At 56.8% G+C, this 17,693-nt stretch overlaps 1 pseudogene; it reads left to right on the plus strand.

The window, feature by feature from the left end:
- Nucleotides 1-11,988: 11,988 nt before the first annotated feature.
- LOC118931554 (zona pellucida-binding protein 1-like) lies at nucleotides 11,989-17,233 on the plus strand (annotated as a pseudogene).
- The last annotated feature ends 460 nt before the right edge of the window (nucleotides 17,234-17,693 follow it).

Consider the following 17,693-nt stretch of genomic DNA (forward strand, 5'->3'; position numbering starts at 1 on the left):
AGGAAAAAGCCCAAGAAGCAAAAACCCAGAGCAATTATTCACTCTTGCTTTCTTAGGCTGCAGAAGGAGCCGGTTGGGAAATCATGAGTCAAGGGAGATGCTTTATGGAAAGAGCAAAAACAAAGGGAACAAAGGCCGTTTGACGCGCTCGGGAGCCCCCTGCCTCGGAGATGCCGGCTGGGGCTGGGAGTGTTCGTCACCCTGAGCACCCCCCTCCGGGGCCCCGCCGCTGCCTGTCTGCATTCCCCTGTATCCACTATCCAGATGCTCAAGTCACTGCTTATAATGGCACAAAATGTCAGGAGGTGGCTCTCGGTGTCTGGAAAAACAGTGAAGTGTCCTTGGCCGGCAGCTGACTCAGTGGCTCCACACAGCAGCTCGGTCCCAGGGCACCCACCTGAGGCGGGCTGTGCTGTGCGTGCCGCGGACGCCGGCCTCGGGCGAGTCCGCCCTCAGTGGGTGAGCGCTCTGCTGTGTGCCGGTGCCTACCTGTTCGTTCATGCCCGTCCTGCCGAGCAGGCCTGTGCCCACACACGCAGAATCCAGGCCCTGTCTGCAAGTGGCTTCTGACCTCAGCTGGGCTGCGAGACATACACAAACCCTTCTGGAAGTTTCCGTCGGTCCCTCCAGGCAGAGTGAGTGCCCCTCGGCTGTGTTCACACTTGGCACTTGTCCCCGCTCTGCAGCTGTCTGCGGATTGGCCACAGACTGAGCCTCAGGAGGCACAGTGCTTCCGATCCGGTTCCGGGCAAGCTAGGGAGCGCCGTCTCTCAACCCTGCCCTCCCAGCGCGGGTGTCGGGGGTGGGGCAGAGTAGCTGTTTCCGACGTGTGTTTTGGGTGGGTAAATACACGGGTAGATGCACAGGTGGACAGATGTATGGGTAGATGGACAGATAGTGGATAGATGGATGAACGGATGGATGGATGGTGGGTGGGTGGGTGGGTGAGCATAAAATAGTCACCTAAATGTGACAACCAGGCCATGTTATGCGCCCAGTGGTGTGGCTCGGAAAGCCCAAGATCTTCGAAAGCAAAGAAACTGTGGCCCAGAGACCTGGAACTTAGTGCCTGTAACAAGAGGAGACCCTCTGCCAGCACATCCCCGCTGAAGGGAAGACTGTGAACCAGTCAGAAGACTTTGCGGAAGGCTCCGCGTTGCCTCTGGTCCCGGGCATCTGTCTCTGTGTGGGGCTGACGGCTTCGCCAGGGCAGAGAGGGAGACGGGTGTGTCCTGCGGGGCCTGCCCCCGCCCGGCAAGGGTGCCCCTCTGGGATGGGCAGAGGCGCCGTCGTGGGACAGCGCAGGCTCACTGCAGCGGGAGGAGCTCTGGGCCACGAGGGTGAGTGAATCGGGCAGCCCGTGTTTGTCTCCGCAGGCCGGGAGGCAGGCCCGTTCTCACGGTCCGGAAGGGGATGCCTCGGCTCCTGGCCTTTCCCACCCTGGACTGCGTCCTCTCAGGCTCCCTGCTGTTGTCTGCTCTGTGGGTCCTGGAGATGTCCGGAGGCTGGGGGCCAGCTGCCTGGGAGAAATCAGAGGCTGACAGGCCGCGGTCAGTCCGGACAGTTCCCAGATGAGTCACAGCATGACAGTCGACTTTGTCACAAGCCCCAGTAACTCAGCCCTGAAGACAGGAATTCTCAACCCCAAGTGTCCCGCTCCCCTCATGAGTCAAGCCTCCTGACCTATTAGGCCATTTCCCAGATCATCCATCAGGCAAGTCTTGTTCACCCTGGACCAGAGCTGCCCTGGGAACTCTGCATCCAGCCACCAACTCCAAAACAAAGGGCCACTGCCGTGTGCCCTGGTTACAGTGGCAGCCCGACCAGACCTCAGGGGCGAGGCTGGAGCAGCCGCGTGTCACCGGGACGTCCTCCAGGCTGGCCGGCAGCCAGAAAGGTCGCTTTGGCTCCCCAACCGAAGCGGTTGGGAAGGCCTGTCTGGATGCTGTCAGAGAGCACTGGACGTGCAAGCGTCGGCTGGTGCTCCCAGAGCATTTAGCTGCGCCATCAGCCCCGGGCCTGCACCCCCCAGGGCCCTGTCCCTGTCTTCTCCACCTGCCCCGAGGCACAGAGAGCAGTCCATGGGCAGAGCTCTGCCTTGTCCATGTTTATGACTGCAACACTCATTTCCTCATGCATGCATTCATCCACTCACTAATGTTTGCTGTGCATCTGCTGTGGGGGGGCAGGATCCTTCCTCAGGGAATTTACCCCAGGGAGCAGGCAGGAACTGGAGCAATGAGTATCCCAGTGGGGGCAGCTCGAGGCGCGTTGGGGAAACAGGCACGGAGCATCCCAGGAGGAGGGGCATATCGAAGGCTTGTGGGTGCCAGCTGGGTGGAGGGGGGTGAGAGGGGCCCTGGCGCAGTTGTCCCCAAGTCTGAGCGGGCATCGCATTTGCCCCAAGACTTGATTCAACCTGTTTCAACTTGTTTGGCCTCCCTGCCCCCTGCCGGGCTTCTGCCTCATAGGTCAGGGTGAATCCCAGGGATTTTCCATCCTAATGTCCAGTGGGGCTGCTGCTCACTGTTTTAGGGAGAGGGCACCCTGTGCTCAAAGGACAGCATGTGGTACTTCCCAGGCGACCAGCTGCACGGAACATCGGAACATTGCTGGCTGTCATCAGGTAGAGGGCTGTGGAAACCTCACCGCTCGGGCTTCCCGGCTGCTCAAGGGCCATGCTGTTTCCCAGGGAAATCGGTGGCCCCTCCACCCAAGACAGACCAGTGAAGATGGAGAGGCCCTGGTGAAGCCAGCTGTCAGGGGCCCTCCCCCCACCCCAGTGAATCACATGAAGGTTGCCCAGTTTCCCAGAGAGCCGCGCGTCTGCTGCTGTCTAGGTTGTGAGCTGTTACCACTAGATTATGGAGGTGATGTCACCCCACGTGTCCCAGCCTTGACCGACTGGAGGCCACTTGCACTGCCCAGATGGAGCCGAAAGACCATTCACCAGCCAGGTCCAAACTGCATGAAGCCCAGTGCCCGACTGCAGGGGCCTCGCGGACACGGGGTGGACAGAAGAGAAATGGTTGTCCACTTCTTGGGGAGCAGAGAAAGCACCGTCAGGGTGAGCGACCTGTTCTAAGACAGGGCAAGGCATTTGGAAGCCACTGTGGAAATCACCATGAAAATAAAATGCAGAACCGCACAGATAAATTGGGCCAGATGTGGCCAAATGTGGAGAAGTGGAGAAAAGCTTTGGGCAAAATTCCCCCTAATTAATTTTAGTCTGTGTAGAATTTATAAAACTGAGTGTATGCTAGACTAGCACCAGGGGTGGAGGGCGCAATAGGCTGACTGCCAGGTGGAGTAGAGAGAGGGGCTGCTAGAACATGTTTATGAACTCAGGGCATCGAATTTTGCGGCCATTTATCACAAACCCCGCACATCTCGGGCAGGGAAACAGGCAGCAGACACGCAGCTACCTGAGCAGGTGAAGCAGCCTGGCCGAAGCAAGGACCTCGGCTCCACTTTCCGTGGTCTTGAGTAGGTTTCCTTCTGCTCCCGCCCCCACGATCCTGCCAGGGGCTCAGCCCTATTTTCCCTTGTGTGTGTTTGTGTGTCTCTCTTTCTTAGGTCCTCGATTCATGGCAAATTAAGTTTCATGTAAAGAGTGAGGAGGAGGTTCAGTTTGTTAATTTGCATGTGCAACTGTCCCAGTGCTATTTGCCAAAAAAGACTTTTGCTTCCCCATTGAATTGCCATGACGCCTTTTAAGAAAAAAAATCAGTTAATTGTATACGTGTTTTATTTCTGGACTCCTTATTCTGGTTTTGTTGAACTACTTGCCTCTCTGTATTCCAGCACAATGATTTCCTGATTACTGCGGATTTATAGTAAGAAAAATTCAGATAGTGTAACTTCTCCAATTCTTTTTTAAGATTGTTGAGCTATTCGAGATCCTTTGTCTTTCCAACTCCCAGAAACAGCATTTCTTACAAAAAAAAAAAAAAAAGTCTTCTGGGATTTTGATAGGGACTTCTTTGAATGTATAGATAAACTGGGGGAAGACTGACATCACGATGGCATTGCATGTTTGAATCCATGAACATGGTACATCTCCATTTATTTAGGTCTTTTTAAATTTCTTTCAATAATGTTTTGTAGTTTCCATATAGAATTCTTCAGCACCTCTTTAAGACATAGACACATAGGATATGGACCCTGTGCTCAGGTTGTTAGGGTCTGGTAGTGGGGAGAAGCCCAAAACTTGGACACCAGCCCCAAGAATTTAAGACAAGTTTTTACTCACGGCTGAGTTGCAGGTTGCTCTTGGCAGTGTGCAGATATGGTCTCAGTCATTCCTCAGACCTTCGCTGAGCATCACCTCAGTGTCCAAACACTGAGATGAAAGTGCTAAGCCAGGTGCATCCTTGGGGAAGGAGACTCAGTACTAATGATAATTAAGTGCCACCTGACCTCATGTGCCAGGCATTGTCTGCGCATGTCCCCTGTGTTCTCTTATTCAAGCTACACAATACCACAAAGCAAGTGCTACTTTTATGGCCACCATACAGGTGGGGGGGGGGGTTAAATAACAGACAGAGTCCCCTGGCAAACAGCAGAGGAACCCAAAGTCCTGCTCCTTTCTGTGCAGCTAAGCTGGGGCACACAGCCTTATGGAAACTGACATGTGTGTAAGATACCACAGAAGTTTCCAGAATCACTTCCCTTTCTTAGCTCCCCCCATCCTTGACTCTAGAATGAGAAGAATGGAGTGCATGCCCAGAAGTTTCCACTGCAGCCTGCATTCTCTGATCACTGCTCTCAAATGCCACAAACACTCTGGTGCCCTCCATGGAATTTAAGGAAACATTCATAAAATCACTAAATGTGCAGTTTTGCCCCAACCAGGGGTTATTTCAACAGATTCCAGTACAGACCAGTGGAAATAGGCATTGACCATCTAAATAAAAACTTGTAGAGGACAAAATAACAGACAATATACTCAGCGTGTGTATGGGACGGGCAACAGGCATTATGTCCTACCTCTGGGGGAGCAGCATCAGGGTCTGAATTACTGGGTCACACAGTAAGGGATTTCGGGGCCACGTGGGTGATGTCTGATTATCTCGCTCAAGGAAGGTTTCCTGGAAGGGAAGGGGTGGCTCCCATGTGACAGCTCAGCTCAGCAGGGCTGGCCCCTCGCCTTACCGCCTCCTTCCACAGCACTGATCGGCTTTCACTGTCCTGGGGGGCCCGGAGCCATGGGCTGGAACAGGTCCAGCCCAGAAACAGTCCAAGTTCACTCCAGGCAGTGATGTGGGAGGCCAGCTTGCTTAGGCGTAGAGCTAGCTTTGGGGAAGCAGAGCATTGTAGCATTTGGCCAGAGCCCTCTATTTCTTTTCGAACCTTGGAGATCAAAGTTGCTTTAGTGATGATAACAGCCATTGTGGTTGTGAGGAGCAGGTGACACTCAGAGGGCTCACAATGGCGAATGGGAGAGAAGTGGCCTCAGCCCCATGGAGCGTTCTATCAGAGGGAAGCAGGCCATCACCTGACCCCTCTCATGCTGACCCTGCAACACAGGGCCTATTCTTACACCTGGTCTGCCCTCGGGTTGCCAGGCCTCAGAGATGCCCGTATCTCGCTGGGATCACACAGCGGATCTCGGCAGAGCTGGATCTGAAGTCCCCTGTGTGGCAGGTAAGCGAGACGCAAGCTGAGAACACGCATCTGCCTCGCCGGATTTCACGGGAGCGCTTTGTTCTCCAGGAGTAATGGAGCCGATTCTTCTCGACCCAGCTTAGCTCAGCCCTTCAAAGGATTGGAGAATGGCATATTTGTTTCTTTCTCTTGAAGTAAACTTCCCTCGAAAAATAAATAAATAATCACGCCCACAAAGCATAAGAAAGTCTTGGGAATAAAGCCATCTGAGTTCAGGCCTCAAGGCCGCCCCCTGGCTTTGGAGAGGAAACTCCTGAGATCTGCCTGGTGCGGGACCACGGCTGGCATCCCTGTCTCTCCCTGACAGCGCCCGCGCCCCTTCCCCCACCAGGAAGCCTGCCAGGGCGAGTAATCAGCCAGATTTCGCAGAGTCTGAGAAACAGAACCGCCGTTGTCTCCGGCCAGCCGGCTCGCGGGGGAGACAGTGGGGTCTCCACCTCAGAGCCTTCGTAGGTCTGCATACCCTGCGTGGCTTCCCCGCGCTCCCCACACGCTGTGGTCTTCCGTCCCGATGAGGAAGGACCCCGGAACCCTGGCCCGACACTGTCCGAGAGCCACTGCCAGTGGCGACCCTCCTGCCCGGAAACAGCCCTGCTCCCTGGGCCCCCGGGATGACCCCAGGAGCCGCCTTACCAGCAGCACCACACGTGCCAGCTCCTCATCTTGCCCTGGCACAGTCCTTCCTGCCCGTTGCTCTCACCCTTGTCACCCTCTGCTCACACCCAAGTCCCCAGGGTCCCCAAATACTCTCCTGCCTGAAGGGTCTCCCCAAACTTCACATGCTGATGCCTTCCCCTCGGGTGATTGTGTGTCCACATGCCTGAGCCCTGTGGGCTTCTGGGCCCTGAGTGGGCAGGTCCCCCAGGCAGTGGCTGTCCTGAGGGCGCTCTGCCGACTGTCCCTCCAGCTAGACCCCCCAAGGGGACAGCAACCATGCCCTGTGCCTGCTGTCTGGCATGCGGTGGTGGCTCAGAAATATTTGACTACCCAAAGTCTAACGTGAATATCCTGGAGGCCACACTGAGGATGACTGAGTAACACAAGGAGGAGAAGAGACAAAGCCCATATATAGAAGGGCTCCCCAAAATGCATGTGGAGCCTCCCAGGAGACCCCCGAGTGGGCCAGCTTAGTGACGACCTTCCAGAGAGCAGAGGATAAAAGCAGTAACTCAACAGCAGAGGCACCTGAGCGAGGTGACCTCAGCCAGGCGGCCCCGGCCAGCACCTGCTGTGACAGGGCACGGCGGCGGCGGGCACCCCGATGCGATGGGTGAGGGAGGCGCTTTTCCTCTGGGACCCGCCGCCCAAAACCCACAGCCCCGTCCAGTCTTGAGAAAACCTCAGACGGATCCCAGTAGAGGGGCGATCAGCAAGTCACCTGCCCAGCCCCCCTCACGTTGCCGAGGGCAACGAAGACCAGGCGAGGCTGAGCGCCCGTCACAGCCCAGAGGTGCTAAGGACGCATGGCAGGCGTAGCGTGGTGTCCTGGGACAGGGGCGTTCGGAAGGCCAGGGCCGTCTGAGTGAATTGTGGGCTGGGGTGACCCTGGCGTGCCAGTTCTGGCCCGTCGTCGTCAGGGACGTGCCCCCCTGTGGACGAGGGTGACAGCGGGACTGTAGGTTTTCCTGTAAGTCTACAACCTTCTAAAATTGTTAAGTTTATGTAAAAAAAATTTGCTACGTGAAGGACTGAGTGTTTACATGATATGACGCACATCAGGCCCCACCAACCACTTTGGACATAGAACGTTCCGGATGAGTGATTGCTGTTGGCACCTCTGATCACTGGCCACTGGGTTCTCTGCAGCTCCTCCGGCAGCAGCTCCACGCCAGCGTGTCCAGCTCTGCCCTGTCAGACCGCGGAACCTCGGGACCACAGGGCGGGTGGGCCATGGAGGGCAGGGAGCTGGCCTGTGTGGCTTCAAGCTGGCCGTGGCCCTCGCTGGGCCGCAGAGAAGTGCTGGGGCCTTTCCTGCTCTGATGAGCTGTGGCTCTCAGAGAGACCCGGGGGCAGCGGCCACACAGTACAGGAAGGACTGTGGCCAGAGACTTGGGCCTGTCGGCCCTGGGCTCATGCTTGGGGACAGTGCAGGGAGGTTCACACCAGTCCAGGGAGTTTACACACCCCGTCGTGTTGGGCCACAGTGGCGTCTCGCCCAAGGCAGGCCCTTGCGGGTCAGTGGTGGAGGGCAGGCGCACGCTTCTCTGCCTCCTGGGATGAGGTCCCGGCTGATTCTCCCGGGGTCTGGAGCCCAGACCTTGGGCCCCTGAACTTATTTAGAGCGACTGCCTTGCGGAAAAGGCTTCCCCAGAGAGCCGCGGGCCTCTGCCCTCCTGACCCTTCCTGGAAAGCTGGCGCCCTGCTGCGCAGAGGGGCGGCCCCTATGTTTTGAGAAATTGGCTGGAATTGGGGTAGACCGTCGTCTTCTACAAAACTGCTTGAGTTTGGACATTTTTGCTCAGTAGCATGAAGTGGCCCCTGTTTACTGTGATTTTGAGCCAAATGCCATCGTTTCTACCCTCCATTATCAAACCCCAAATTCCCTGTGATGGTCCCACAAAGATATCAGGACTAATTCCTGGAACCCATGAAGGTGACCTTATAAGAAAAAAGGGTCTTTGCAGCTGTGACCCCGTCAAGGATCTTGAAATGGGAGAAGAGGCTGCCTCCTCCGAGGGGGGGTCCTCACGAGAGGGAGGCTGAGGCTCAGACACACAGGGGCGGCGTGAGGTCGGGCCGTCTGTCGGTGTGGCCCCCCGCGCAAGGGCCCTGGGCCTCTGGAAATGGGGGGGCTTCCCTGTCAGGATTCAGCTCAGCGTTCAGAGGGCTTCCTGGTTCTTCATCTGGAAGGAGGTCTGGGGAGACTGGAGCATGCCCACTCGGGGGCCAGTGGTGGGGAGGACGGGGAGGATGTGGGGGTACAGGGAGCCCCACTCCCAGGAGCAGGGAGTCCAGGAAAGTGGGACAAGCCCTGAACCCCTGCTGTGCCCACCCAGCACCCTCCCCTCTCCCACTTCAGGCAGCCTTCACCCACCCGCTCAGCCTGGACCCCCGACCTCATCTGGGGCAGGGGAGGCCTGTGGTGCATGGCCAAAGGGGTAAGTGTGCACCCCCAACCCCCGCAGGTGGCCTTTGTCACAAGCCACCTGGGAAGGACAAGATTGCCTGAGTTTACAGGTCCCACAGCCAGACCTGACCCCTCGCCTCACACGAGTCACAGACACCCAGAGAGGATTCCCATTGCCCCCAAATGACCCACCACGTTCACCCTGAGTCCTTGGTTTTCTGGGATGATGAGCCCACCACCCAGGGTGAGGCATGCTCCGCCTGGCACCATGCCACAGGGTTCCACGCGTTGTGTGGCTGGGAGGCCCCTGCCGTGTGCCCACAGGGGAGCAAGTCTGTTTGAGGGTGCACGGGCTGTGTGCCACTCCTGTGGGCCTGGAAGAGGGGCACAGGGCAGCCAAGGAGCGGGGCACCCCTGGGGTCCTTGGGATAGCAGCGCTCTCTGAAAGGGTCCCTGCTGGCTGGAAGGGGCTCTATGGGCACCAGGTGGGTGATGCTAAGGACTTGGAGCCTCCCCCACTCTGAGCTGAGGGGAAGCCCTCACACCCTAAGGGAACCACAGAACCGAAGCCAGGACACAGGCCAGCCCGAATCGCCACCCGTCGGGAGCCAGCCGCCCGAGTCGCCCACAGATCACAGACGCTGGTCGCCGCTACCAGGCTGGGTGACCTCAGAGCTGTGCCAGCGCTTCCGACCAACGCAGCCGGCCGCCCTCACATTCTTTGGCTCATAGAGGCTATTTCTGCCCCAAACCACACTCGGCTTTGGTGGAGGAGGCGGAATCTTGGGCTTGTGGGGATCAGATGGAGGAGGCCTGGTGGAAGCAGAATGGAAATCTGTGCTGGAAATAAAACGACCTGAAACAACAAAGGGCCCGGGCCTTCTCCAAAGGCTTCTGCGCAAAGTCGCACAGAGGGCGGGGGCCGTCACGCAGAAGAGTGGGGGTGGGGCATTCGGGGGCCTGGGGGGGCAGCTGCCTCCAGCCCAGGAGGCCAGACCCTCGTCCTGGCCCGGGACTGAAGACAGGCGTGGTCACCAGGCTGCTCTGGCCGCGCCAGGGTGCCTGCAGTCTCCGCCTCTGGGAAGGCGGTCACCAGCCCGGAGGGGCCCTGCACAGGCGTCTCCTGCCCCCTCCAGGTCAGGGGCTCTGCCTGGGGGCTCTGCATCCCCATAGATGATGTCGCTGCCCAGCTGAGCCATGAGTGGCGGTGGTGGGCGGGGAAGGAGCCCAGAGACCTCTGAACACCCTTCGTGGGGCAGAACTCTCTGTAAACAAAGGCCAAAGTGCCCACCGGAGCTCTGCAGGGTTTATCCTGGAGAATCGTTCTAAGTGCAATAAAATGGAGGCTTGCTTCTGGCAGTTGAGGCCTGCACTGTGTGGTGGCCTGACGGTCACAGAGGGCCCTGTATGGCCGAGCCGGGACCCACACCACGGGGCTGGGCCTCGTAGGGACGCCTCTCATTGCATGGGCCAGAGCCCCGCTCTCCACAAAGGCGGGTGTGCCCCTGTCAAGCCGGTGAGACCCCGTCTCGGAGACAAACAGAGCACCGTGCCGAGTGCTGAGCGCCTTCCCGGGACCCGTGTTAGAGTTTCTGGGGGCGGGGCGGCCCTGTTCACCCCGAGTCTGCAGAGACGTGGGGTCTTTGGCAGCCAGCACACCCCGCTGCATGGAGCAGGCCCGTCCCAGGCGTGGCCGTGGAGTGGAAGCGGTTCGGAGCTGGCTGGCATCCCCACCAGGTGGGCTCACACACCTGTGTGGGCCGGTGGCCGGGCAGAGAGGAGCTGGGGTTTCATGATGCCGGCAGCTGAGAGGCCCTTGAAAGATCAGGGAGAGAGGCAGGCACCCTGCAAGCTGCCCGCAGGAGCGGGTCTGGAATCCATCAGACAGCCTGAGCCCTGTCCGGGGCAGCAGACAGCACGTGTCGTCACGGTGCACAGCCAAGACGGGAGGGAGGCCCGGAGCAGGTCCTGGGCCGGTGGCCGCAGCAGAGGGCCTTAGGCGGGGGGCCTGGTGGAGCTCAGACAGGCGCCCTCTTTGCCTTTGGACCCCACACCTTCCCATCCTGGGAACATGAGCATGTGACTTGTGACCCTGAGACCTGGGCAGGGGCTTGGGCCTCGGTGGAGCAGGAAGCCAGGCCGCCCTCAGCGGCTTCCTGGGAGTGAGCGTTTGTGGGCCTGTCCGTGTGAGGAGCACCCCCTCTTCTGTGATGGGCGCTCCCGTGATTAGGGCAGCAGCAGTTCCCGCGGCCCAGGGCCCGGTGCCAGGGACGCGCACCTTGGCAGGAGGCCCCAGGGCAGGGGGAGGCACGGACGGGAGGCCTGGCTGGCGTGCCTTCTTGTGCCAGGGAGCCGCCAGTCCCGCCAGCCTCCCTTTGGAGAGGACAGAGCTCGATGCCACGCCCACAGGGCTCGGGTGCTCATGGGGACGGTGGGGCGGGGGGCTCTGCCCAGCGGGCCCTGTCCCAGCTCCAGATCGGCTCCCTGGCACTGCCTGCACAGTCCTGGTGCCCAGGCGCCTGGGTCCCTCTGCTCCCCAGGGACAGCTGGTTCTCCCCCCACACCAGGGCCAGCAGTGGGAGGGGGCATCTCGTGGTGCCCCCTCCGGCCTGCCCCGTGGAGCACAGGGTGTGGGCTCTGCGATTCCCTGCCCCAGCCCCCAACTCAAGCCCCACGCCCCCCAGCCTCGTCCCACCCTCGTGCCTCCCTCCGGGGCCTCTCCTGCGGCGCCAAGCTTCCACACCTTCTAGAGCCTGGCGCTCAGCCCTTCCGTGGCCTTGGGTCCCCCGAGTGTGGCGCCCGCTCTTGCACCCACGCCACACAGAAGGTGCCTCATCGGTGCTCTTGGGGCTGTGTTCCCAGCGGGCAGGGAGGTGGGTGCTGCAGGCAGCTGCAGGGGCACAAGCCAGGCCCCCCACCCTGCCTCCCCGAGGGACGGAAGGCAGGCGGACCTTTCTGGGCTGACCCTGGGGGCCGCCTCCAGCCCTGACCCTCAGGAGGACGTCTCAGCGGCCACCCCCTCACCTCTATCCTTGCACGCGACCTCTCGGGCCAAGACGCCGATTTGGGTTCCCAAGGCACGGGGAGCTGCCCTCTGGAGGGCCGGCCCCCAGCCCTGGAAGCACCCCATCTCTCGTGCAGTTGAGTCACTGCCTTGTCCTCCAACAACCCCAAGGGTGACTTCACCCAGCTTGGCTCCGAGACCGACACCCGCCCAGGAAAGACAGAAGCGCCCGAGGGAGAGGCCCCGAGCGATGGAGAGCTTGCCGGGCTCCAGGACCCACGTCCCGGTGCTTGGGGCCGTGCCCACGCCCACCTCACACTCAGGACAGTGGGGGCATTGCTGGGGCCCCGCAGCCCTGAGCCTCGGCATTCCCACCCGTGAGGCGGGGGTGACGGGCCCCCCAGCTTGGTTCTCGGGCCCCTGTGAGAAACAGCGCGCGGCTGTGGGCTGTGACTGCGAGGCAGGGTGTGTGGGAGGTGAGCGGGTCAGTGTCCCTCCCCCAGAACTGAGGGCCCCTGTCCCCAGCCGGCCGGACCTGTCAGCCCGTCTCCTGTCCAGGCTGTGTTTTCTAGTCCAAGGCGCCAGCCACCTTCGGGTCCTGCAGGATGTGGCCTGTGCTTGCCAATGGCTCAGGTGTCCGCTGTGCCCCCTGGTCTGTGTGGACTGGCCCCTGGTGACTTCTGGCAGTGACTGAGGTCAGTGTGTCAGCCGGCAGGGTCGCACGCTGTGAGGACGTGGTGGCTGCTGGCGAGGGCTGCCGTCTACACTGCCACAGTGAGAATGCAGCCCAGGCTGCCTGGCAAGGAAGCCCTGGGAGTAGAGGCGACACCAGCAGCCTCCACAGGCCAAACTCCTCCGTCCGCTGGGCCCTGTGCTGGGGCGTGTGCTCAGCAGGATCGTCAGGCCTCCGTGCACGTGGGAGCCAGGCCCAGAGAACGGCGCCCATTTTCCCAAGGCCGCACCCCCAGTCTGAACTTGGGGATGGGCGTGTCCTCCCCCACCTTCCACTGTGTCAGTAAACACGCATCCATCCGACGTGCAGCTGACGGGGGGGGCACATCTGCCCTCCTGGACCTCTGGTGCCCCGGGTCTCTGGGTGGGGAGGTCAGGGAAAGAGAGGTGGACGTGCCTGGGGTGGGGGGTCTAGTCCGGAATGAGAGCAGCCACCATGTGACCTGGAGCCTGGTCCCCTGTGAGAGGAGACAGGGGTCCTGCCAGGGCCCCCCTGCGGGTGCAGAATGACTCTTGGTGGATATTGTGCAGTATGGGGGTGAAGCTGGAGACGAGGGACTTCCCCGTTCACCGCAGCAGACAGCCCGTCCATGTCCGCCGGCTTCGGGCGCACCCCTCTGGGGGCACACAGGCGCTGTGGGTGGCACCCACCGGCTGGGAAGGGACACCCATTGGTGACTTGCCTGAGTGCATGAAGATGCTGGCCACAGGCACTGTGGTCTGCTCTCAGTGCATCTCCATCCTGCGTGCACCGGGGGCCTTTGCTCTTGGGTCTCAGATGGCTTCCATGCTTGGACGGGACTCACGAATTAGAGATTCATTTTCATTAGCAGGCCCGTCTGACCTTTCCTGGACGGAACTCTCCCCGGGGGGCTGCCTGTCTTCCTGCTTTTCCCCTCCTGTTTGTGACAGTAGTGATGCTGTAACCCGCGTGCACTGGCTGCACAGTGTATTTGCCGAGCTGCCGCCATAACCGCAGCACAGCCCTCAGACCTCCCCTTGCCCCCGAGAACCCCCTCCAGCCTCACGCCACCACGGGTCTATTTCTGTTTCTAGAGATTTGCCTTTTCTGGAAATTCCCCGGAAGCAGGATCAGACAGTATGTGGTTCTATGCTAGCTTCTTCTGCTGAGCCTGGCTCTTTGTGGTTCATGCACCTTGTGGCAGGTCAGAACCTTGCCCTTTGATGTTGCAAGTCACATTTCGCTGCGTGGCTACACCGTGTTTTGTCTCTGTGGCCAGTTGGTTGGCATCTGGGCTGCTCTAGGCTTGAGGCCGTCGTGATAAGGCCGCTGTGACACTGGCTTGTGGAGGTCTCTGTGGATGTGCACCCAGCTCACTTGGGTGGATCCCGAGGAGCGGGGTGGCTGGGTCCTCGTCAGCCTGGGTGGAACCCTCATACAGTTCCAGACTGTCTCCAAGTGCTGCCCCATTTCACCCGGCGGCGCAGCAGGCCCCGTTTCTCTGCGCTCTGGCCGATCCTGGGGTTGCCCATCCTTGAGCTCAGGGCCACCCCAGTGGGTGTGAGGAGGTCTCACAGTGGTTTAATTTGTGTCCCCTGATGGCTGGTGAGGTTGGCACCTTTTTGTGGGCTTATTTGCTATTCATATGTCTTCTTTGGCAAAATATTGTTTTAAGTCTTTTCTTTATTAATAACCTTTTTATTTTGGCAGAATTTTAGACTGATAGAAAAGTTGCAGTAGTGGAGCAGGGGTCCTGCTCACGCCCCTCTCGGCTTTCCCTCGGGCACACTCACACCTCCCGGGCACACTCACACCTCCCGGGCACACTCACACCTCCCAGGCGCACTCACACCTCCCAGGCGCAGTTGCATCCCCCGGGCACACACACACCTCCTATCACTGTGACGGTCATTGAAACCTGGGGAAGCGTGGTGCTTGGCCATGAAGGCATGCCAGGCTTTACTCGGATTTCGGAGGGCTTCCCACTGTCCTCTGCCTCTTCCAGGACCTCACCCAGGACCCCACATGACCTGTGGTCTCCTCAGCCTCCCCTGGACAGCTTCTCAGACTTCCCTCAGTTTGGGTGACCTTGACATTTTTAAGGACTGGCTGGGTATTCTGTAACATGCCCCTCAATTTGAGTTCGTCTGACATTTTCCCTGTGGTTACTCTGGGATGGTAGGTTTGGGGGAGGAACACACAGAGACAAAGTGCTCCCCCACCTCCTACCGGGGGTCCACACCGTCACCAGGACTTTTTGCAGGTAAATTGACCTTGACCACCTAGGTGGTCGTGTTCACCAGGTTCCTCCACTGTAAATTGCTCTTTTCAGAAGCAAGGCATTATTAACTCCAGGTCACCCTCAATTTTGAGGAGGGGAGAGAGGGATTCAGTTCTCCCTCCTGGAGGGGAGGCATCTACAGCAATTTTTTGGCATTTTGTTTATAGGACACGCGTCTCTTCTTCCCTCTGTGTTCACAAGCTCAGCCATTTATGTACATCAGTGTGACCTCATGGGTGGCGACTTCACACTGGGCCCTGATCCCGTGTCGTCCTTCTGGTTGCGCAGCTGGTCCAGCTTTGGCCATCAGTGGCTCTTCCAGGCTGGGCCCTGTGACCCTGTGACATACCCTATCCTTCTACTTTTTGAGTGTATCCTTACTTTCTGGTGCTACGAGATACTCTGAGCTCATCTCATACATTCCCTGACCCAGTCCCAGAATCAGCCATCTCCCCAAGAAGCCCTGGTTGCTTTAACTGGAGGTGTTAGAAAGCAAGATCTGGGCACCAGATGTGCTCATTGCTCCTGAGATGTTGCTGTTTCTAGGCCTTCTGAGCAGACAGAACCAGGGTACATATATGTACATATTAACCCGTGTGTACACACAGGTCTTTCAGTGTTTCTCCATCTGTCCATCTGTAGCTGTATTAAGTTAAACAAGAGTTCACGCTGATGTCTGACTAATCAGCACATACAGACCACAGCAGCCTTTCCTTCTTGCCTGCCTGCATCTTCCCACTCCGACAGTGAGACGCGTGGCTCCCCCAACCCACCATAAATTTATTTATCTGTCAAGCCCAAATATCCATATAGAAGAGTTTGAAAACTAACCCATCTCCTCTTGAGAAGCAACTCTACCAACTCTAGTCTCAATGTGCAGTTGCATCCTTTGTCTTGGCATCAGAGTCCACTTCTTTGGTCCTTTGGTGTCCTTTTCTCACATTACCGAGGTCAGCTCCTTTCTCTCCACACCCCTCAGTGATAGTGGGTCTTGTGTGTGACACAAGTGGGGCCTCTGGTCATGGTCTGCATCCCGTCCTCAGATCTCCTGCCATCCTGGTCGGTTCATTTCTAATGTGCATGCATTAAAGTTCACTTGCAATGGCGCACAGTTCTCTGGGTGATGAATACTTGCAGCCATGTGCCCACCAGTGCGTGCCATTGCCCCCCAGCTGTCTCTGGGGCGTGTCTTTTGTGATCAGCCACTGTCCTCTCCCCCAGGAGTTCCTGTGGCTCCACATCCTCGCCGGCTCACCGTGGTGTCAGTTTCTTGGATGTTGGCCGTTCTGATAGGTGTGTTCTGGTATCCCCACGTTTTCATTTGCATTCCCCAGATAACAGATGGCACCGAGCATCTTTTCTTGCGCTTACTGGCCATCTGTGTATCTTCTTTAGCCAAGTGTCTGTTTAGATCTTTTGCTGGTTGCTTAAGTGGCTTGTTTAGTTTCTTACTGTTGAGTTTTAAGAGTTCTTTATACAGTCTAGAAATGAGCACTTTATAGAAAACGTGGTAAATCCTTCCAGTTGGGTATTTGATTTGATTACCAAGAGCTTTTCACTTGACCCAATATTTGGTGAAAATAGTGGGATCATCAAATCATCCAGTGGAAGTATATGACATGCTCCATCAAGAGAGTCCACATGTGCTATGCCCAGCGACTGCAGAATTATGAAGTGATAGACCCAACATTCCAATGGCACGAGACAAAAGGAAAAATTATTTCAGAAAACAGCACTGCACAAATAACATCTACAGGAAGCCTTGTATTCCAGAACTTTGAGGAGAGTATGACTGGAGTTTGCACGTGCTTCCTGCATATAAACCTACTGTGGAAGAAATCATTAAACATCTTCAACCGAAATATGTTGTATCTGCTTATCATGAACCTCATTATTATTACCAGTTCACAGTACGATATCATGCAGCTCCCTGCGATAGTATCTATACTTATTTCTTTTAAGAAGAAATTTCTTCAGATTTTAAGCAAACTGGTTCTTGACCTTTCATGTGAAGTTTTCTTGCTTAAGTCTGAATGCCATCGTGCTAAAATGCAGAGTGCTGGTATGCAAAATGAATTGTTCTTTACATTTTCAGTTTCATCTCTAGACACTAAAAAAGGACCTAAGCCATGTGCAGACCATAATTGCGATGCTACCAAAGACCATCTAAGGCTAAAAATCACATAGTTTTTTTAATCAACAAGTGGACATTCTAGGCACACATGTGGAACCCCTGCCTGAAATATTCTCTATTGAAGTTTTAGGCCATTACAAATAAACTGCTATGAACATTCCTGTACAAGTCTTTGTGTGAACATATGTTTTCAGTTCTCAGGAAAACACCTATGACTGCGATTGCTGGGTCATACGTGATCTGCGGCCCTGGGTCATACAAGCCCCGTGATGGAATTCGCTGTCTTCAATGCAATAGCGACCTGGTGTTTGGAGCAAAAGCATGTTTATAGACCATTATTTTGAGTTCTTTGGTGGTTTATCAAACACAAAAGAATATTTTGAAGTATTAATATATAATAACCGCTATTATGCCAAAATTAAACAGATTTTACAAAAAAAAACGTGATACACAAAGATTTTCTCTTGGTCTATGACTTATCATTTCATTTTCAAAACAGTGTCTTCCATAGAGCAAATTAATAATTTTGATAGAATCCATTATATCAGTTTTTTCCTTTCACGAATCATGCTTTTGGATGTCGAAGAAAAAAAACTTCTTGGCAACCTCAAATTCAAGCAGACTTTCTCTCTCTAGTCTCCTTCTAGAGGTTTTCTGCCTTTGCATTTTACACTTAGGTGTGTCGTCCGCTTGGAGTTTCCTTTGCACCACTGCCAAGCATCGGTTGGTTGTAAATGGTATGGCTCCACTTCCAACCTCTGTTCCGTCCCATTGGTCTCAGTGTCTCTCCCTGTGCCAATAGCACTGTGTGTCTTAATCGCTGCAGATTTATAGCTCAGTATGTTA

This window comes from Manis pentadactyla, chromosome 15, assembly GCF_030020395.1.
Source record: "Manis pentadactyla isolate mManPen7 chromosome 15, mManPen7.hap1, whole genome shotgun sequence".
In the NCBI taxonomy this organism is placed as follows: domain Eukaryota; kingdom Metazoa; phylum Chordata; class Mammalia; order Pholidota; family Manidae; genus Manis; species Manis pentadactyla.